General features: G+C 49.0%; 2 protein-coding genes across 11 annotated transcripts in view; one reads left to right on the forward strand and one right to left on the reverse strand.

The window, feature by feature from the left end:
- Positions 1-1,493, reverse strand: part of Pot (zona pellucida domain protein papillote) — a 33,835-nt gene extending 32,342 nt beyond the window's left edge. Inside the window, exon 1 of one of the 2 annotated variants that reach the window (XM_077411673.1) lies at positions 1,303-1,493. The gene's annotated coding sequence lies outside the window, so the exon portion shown is untranslated. Of the gene's footprint in view, positions 1-243; positions 303-1,302 lie in introns of those variants that run through there. The other variant, XM_077411674.1, reaches the window with a different exon arrangement.
- Positions 1-6,187, forward strand: part of LOC143900397 (uncharacterized) — a 141,710-nt gene that overhangs the window by 61,139 nt on the left and 74,384 nt on the right. The window lies entirely within an intron of this gene.

A 6,187-nucleotide genomic window follows, 5' to 3' on the forward strand; every position in this document is an offset into this window, starting at 1 on the left:
AATCAAACTAATTTTTCTTTACGGGGGACGAATTGGCACCGTCGTGTTTCCGCTTTCTGAATTTCGTACTTCGTACGCGCATTTCAATTAACACTGCGCGAACATTGTATTTTTGGAGCACTCGCCCGGACACCCTGGGACTTTTAAGTCCAAAGGGTTTTTAAGAGCGTTTCTAGGTTACAAAAAATCTACAAAAATTCATGTATCATCTTTAAGGTTTCAAAAAGTGATTTCTATACTCACGTAGACCGAAACTGTTGCAATATTTTTTCTTCAAGTGTTGAAACGTCAGGAGAAAATTGTAAAATACGAAAAATCGAGTGTGTTAAATAAAAACGCGAATTACGTAAAATATCGTCGAGTCGCGGCGCGCGGGCGCTCTTGCAAGAAATCAAAACGCCTCAGGTTGGCATCTTCTACGCTTGCGTTCCGCGTTAATTAGCGTGTCCCTTAATTGACGACGAGTATCGTTCTCGGCGCGGGGTTACCCGAAATCGGCAAGACGGGGGGAGACTTTTCAGTCGGACTGCCGTTCGCTTTCGTACTCCTGCAACGTCGGCATCAGGCGCGAAGGTCAACGAGTTTTCTACGCGAGCGGGAAACGCCTATATAGCGTGCGGGGCACCGACGCGCGCTCGCGTGCGCCGAGCGGAGCGCAGAGGTTACTCCGCTCACAAAATTGCTACCGGGGGCTGCCCTATACGGCTCTTCCCCATCCGGAATTGATGAGCGCGGAATTTCTTTCGCGCTGACAATCGACGACCTCGTCGAAATATTCTCCGCGACGAGTCGCGAATATCACGCACCGTGTCGGAAACTCTCGCTCGACCTCGATTCGTCCGTTGTCAGCGTTGAGATCACCGCTCTCGGCGTGGACCAGGCGAACGCTAAGAGCGAGCGCGAGACCAAGTACCTTTTTCCTGTCGTAAAACTAATCAGCGAGCTAGCGCCAGAGTTTGCGAAGAATCCCATAGATCGAATCGCGGAAACGAAATCGATCGAGTTTGTTTCTGTCGAAGAATTCCTCGCTCTCTTTCTCCGAACCTTAACCACGGTTCTCCAAGTCGGAGCGTATACGGAGTTTACCGGTCACTGCTGGAGGAAGCTCGCGAGATCGGAGCGGATCGCAGGATATCAAATTCGTATCTCGAAAAAACCATATAATACTTCTCGCCAGTTGTTTCCGCGACGTTCGCATCCGACGATGGACCTTCGGAATCGCGATTCGTCCGGCGCGTGCCCGGGGGTACCGAGCGTTTTATCCGCGGGGGAACGAAAAATAACACGCGGATTTTCTCCTACCTCGTGGGCGTTATCGCCGTGTTGCGTGCGTGCGGGGCCTGTGCGGTCCCCGCTTCCGAGGGAAGGGGGCTCTCGGGGGAGCTGGCGTACGGGCGATGTACGCTCCTGCCGGGATCTCCGCGCGCAAGCAGGTAAATATCGTCTAAGCGCGATCGCGCGGCCACGACTGAGTCCGTTCTCCTGAGAGAGCGTTTCACCTGCGACGACGGAGCCCCCCTTCGGCGGCCTCGGTGCGACGCGCGAACGCCGCGAACTAAACCCGCCGCGCCGCCACCTCTTCCTCTCTCTCCCACTCGCGATCGCGTCGCGTCGCTTCGCGTCGCTTCGCGTCGCTTCGCGTCGCTTCGCGTCGCCTTGCGTCGCGCACCGCGGTCTTTGTACAAGCGCGAGTCCTTTTACCTGCGAGAGTTACCGCACGTTCTGTCCGCCACCTATTCGGCCATCCGCCCACCTACTCGCGCGGGGTCTGTACCCCTCGGGATCGCCGACCGGCAGCATCCGGGTGATGCGCCCCCCTCCCTTTGACAAATCGTGGGAGGCGGAATGTCTTTTTTTTTTTTTTCTACGGTTGGCAAGACGGAACGGGTTGCGGACAGGTGTGATGATAGGGCACGGGCAACCGACGGGACGACCCTTCCCTTTTCTAATCCTCGCGATTGATCTCTTCGTAATTTAGCCTTTCTCTTTTTTAAAGGGTCATTCCTTTCATGAGGTAAATCATAGACGATTAATTTTCGTATCGCTATCCGTTGATTTATATAGTTTGTAAACTAATAATGCACGTGATTGAATTCGGAGTATTTTGATATCTTTTATGACATTTACGAAACACGGGTGTTTCTCTCCTGCATTTATGGCAAAGAAGCGAAGTAGGCTATTTATTTAATGCCGTCCTTCACGCACGCACACAGTTCATAGTTCATAGTTCATACAGAATACAGATCGACCATCGATCGTACGTGGATCGTGCCCCTTGAAGCCGATCCCGGGCGAATCTTACAATCAGTCGCGCGACAAAAGCGATAGGCATATTTAACGAGTATTTTTGACACATCCGTTATTCCGGTGAAAGGTGAATTTGCCATGCTCCCAGGCGACGTACGTGCGGGACACGAGTTAGTCTCCCAACTTCCAGCGAGCCGCGGGAACCGCTATTCGATTTCGCTATTCGTGGCGATTATTCCGCCGCGGAGACCAGCGCGCGGTTCCCTTCCCATTTCATTCCGTTCGCGACGGCTCCAGTCGAGGCCGGCCTATAGCCGCGCGCCGCCGTTGTCGTCGTCGTCGTCTCTGAAGGACGCGGAACACGCTCTTTCGCAACTCACGCGAACGCCCCGGCGCCGTTCGAGAATTCGTACCCCGGCACGCAGCGCTCCTCGAGCTCGAGAGACATTCGGCCCGCGCAACTCCCTGCCCCGCAGGGAGATCTTTTCCCGCTTATCCTCACGGGAGCTGTGCCTCATCGCGTGTTCGCGCTATTGACATTAAAGAGCCATTTATAAAGATGTAAAATGCATGGCACGACGTCACGTTCTCACTTTAATCACGCCACGTCAATTTCGTATTTTTTCCATCATCATCAGTTGCGGCAATTTGAACGATTCGGCTGATTCAACGTTACTAATTTAGTTAAATGCAAAATATCATTTTTTGAGGCTTTATAATAAGAGAATAAAAGTATTGATTATAATTCTAAGAAGCTCGCGGCGTATGACATTGTAAATAGTGTTTATTTGATATTGTTTTTTTTTATCTTCCATGACGATTGCCAATAAGAAATAAACATCGTTATTCTCAGAAATATGGTACAGCGTAAGTTTAAAAGCCCACGGGCTAAAGACAATTCACAAGCCGCGCGCGATCTCCGATTACGTATCCTTCTACCTTTTATTTCAAGCACCATGTCAGTTCGACTGCGAAAGACTGTCTTCGTCGTTTGTATGTATATGTGTGTAACGTGTGATCGCTCCTTTCCCCTTTGATCATTTTCGCGTTCTCGTTTCTCAATCGTTTACCGAAAAGGCACGGCGGAACCGCGGATCCGTCGGCCATCCGGGAGAGGCGAAAGACAGATGGCGGCCGGCGATCTCGCGACGTCGGGTGATAAGAGACCGCGATGATCCGCGGTGGAGAGAAGAGCGAAAAGAAGAGGAGAGGGAAAGAGAGGAAGAAAAGGAGAGAACGCGGGGGCGTGGGCGCCCAAGGCCTTCTGCTCGCCATTTACGGCCCGGCCGTATAGCCGGACACGGAAGATTCGCGGGGTAAGGGAAAGAACGAGACGAGAACCCCGCGATGGAGCGAGGACAACGGGTGGTGACGCGGGGGCGAGGTGGGAGAACGAGAAAGATCAAAGGGGGCAAGAGAGAAATGAATATCCACCGTCAGGCCATTTTGGTCGCGCCGCAAACTGGAAAGACCACTCGAAACTCACGTCAGCGAAACGCGTCCGCGCTATTGGCGGAGAATGAGTTCCGATCGTTTTGCTCGGCTCGGCGCGGGACTCATTCGTCGATCGCGGGTTTTGTCCGACGAATTCCTCCAACCTTCTGGAGTTTCTCTCGCGATATAGAACTTGGCGTGCTGACGCGCGGGGACGATTTTCTTTTGCGTCAATTTCGCGCGATTCAGCTGATCGGTTCGGCTATATATGAAACACTCGTTCGAAGAGAGAAATGGATGAAGTATTACCGCGTTCGTAATCCTACGAGATTATCGGCAACGGAGTTTAATAATCGACTGCAAAGAACGATTAATTTGCGCTGCACGCATTTAGACTTGCGCGCATTAATTATAATACGCGGAACATTATTGCGCTACAAAATATAGCAAAGCGAATGCAAGTTTATTCGCGATAATGGTAGTTGGAATGTTTGTAAAAGCGTGTCTTCTATACATAGTGGTTAATAAATCGCTTTCACTTTTTGATTTGAAAATTGCACGCGTTGTTTCGATTTCTAACTTACAATTATACGGATTAACTCACGTGCAGCGGCTGTATGAGAGATTTTCAATTTATACGTCACGTCTTAATCGTTTCTCCCGGTGAGTGTCAAACAAGTATTAACTTTCTGGACTATTTCGATAAAGAGTACGTCACTCTTCCTCGAGTTAGTTAATCTACGTGTCGCATCGCGTATGCTAAAGCGCGACGCGGGGTTTAATATAGTCCAAGCCGCTGGCAACTCCGCGCAGAGAAGATCGTATATTCTGTCCAACGCGTGCGTGCTGCGGACCGACGTATCATCTAGGATACGCACGATCATCCTTGCATAACGATTATGCGGCATGACTCGCCTGCCGCAGTCCCTTTAAAAAGGCGTTCTCTCGCGGTCGCGACGCGATACGTGGGCGTCGAGACCGAGAGAGATCGCGAGAGCGCGGCGAGTAACGCGCGATCGCTAAATTACTATTTTTTTTTCTTCCCGTCGCAATTCGTCGGCCGCGCTTTCGAATCCCACGAGAAATCCCGTAAAGCGACTTTCACGCTCCGCCACGACGAGCGAAACGCGACACCTATATGCGCGGCGTTTCCCGCGTGCATCGCCGGCGTGTACTTATACCGTGACGAATGCACGCGGGGTCGTTCGTCGGATTTCTGTTTGCGCACCGCTGCCTTTTTTTCCCCTCCTGCAATGTCGATTTACTTTTACCGCGTCACTTGCCGCTGACGCAAGTTACGTCGTCGCGTTATGTCGTCGCTTAAAAACCCGAATCGCGCGATGACCCTTCACTTTCCCGCACACGACGTCCTTGGACCAATTAGGAGAGATTCGAAATTCAATTTTGACGGGAAGAGAAAAATACATACCCAAGAAACGCAATTTGCATAGCGCGCGCTTATTTCCTCTTGCTATTAATGATATAATTAGATCTGACATAACTGAAGTCTCGCGGAAACAAAATCGATCGAATAAAGAATTAGCATAATCTCAGGTTTATATATGTATATGTGGTTTCTTATTTTCCAATTCAATTATCTCACTAAACTTTTTTAAATTTCTATTAGTATAATAATATTAGCAAATATGTTATTTAAAAAAAAACATTTAAAAGTGGAGTAACTTTCAAAAACACGCAAAAATGTGCTATAGGAGTTGCCGAAGCGTTTCGAACTTCGAGAGCGATGTCGAAAGAAAGCACGCGAGCGAGGTGCTTTCTTTAGGTTCTAATTTTTTACGAAAGTCCACTTTGTGTCCGGACTTATCGCCTGGTATCGCCCGCGGCTGGACAGTTTCGCGATGTCCGGGGCGAACTCTTCGGCAGAGGAGGGCAACGGACCGGTTGGTCCTCTCTCGCCGTCGCATTCCCGAATATGGCAACGCGCATCCCAAAGTCCTGCGGGCTCGACGCGCAACGCGCTCGAATATATTCCAAGTCGTTTCGAAATCGTTATCCCGCGCGCGTGTCTTGTACTCGAACGCGATTTTACCCTAAGTCTGAACGTCATCTGTATTTCGATGAAAATAAGTCATTCGACAAACGAACGTATTCCCCCCCCCCTCCGTTTTCACTTACCTGGAGTAAACTCCTGGATTGAGATAAAAGGCAATCGAGAGACGGTTTTAGCGAATCTTGTGCTAATAATGTCGTAATAATGTTATCGAAGCGTAAAACAAATAGGAAGCTAATTGCTGCTTTAGCTGATTGCGCCCGGAAAATAAATTTATATATAGAAATACATAGAAATATTTTCATAAAAATTTGTATCAAATAATAACGTGTGAATACAAGAAATGACAAAAATAATTTATTATTACAAATATTTATAGCGTTAATATACATCGCATAAAATAATGCATCTAACTATGATTTCTTCCTCGTTGCAATGATAAATATTTTATTAAGCATAATAGTGTGATTAGTGCTTAATAATTGAGAAAATTAT

Source organism: Temnothorax americanus, unplaced genomic scaffold, assembly GCF_048541705.1.
Source record: "Temnothorax americanus isolate GAGA-0224 unplaced genomic scaffold, ASM4854170v1 Scaffold3, whole genome shotgun sequence".
Classification (NCBI taxonomy): Eukaryota; Metazoa; Arthropoda; class Insecta; order Hymenoptera; family Formicidae; genus Temnothorax; species Temnothorax americanus.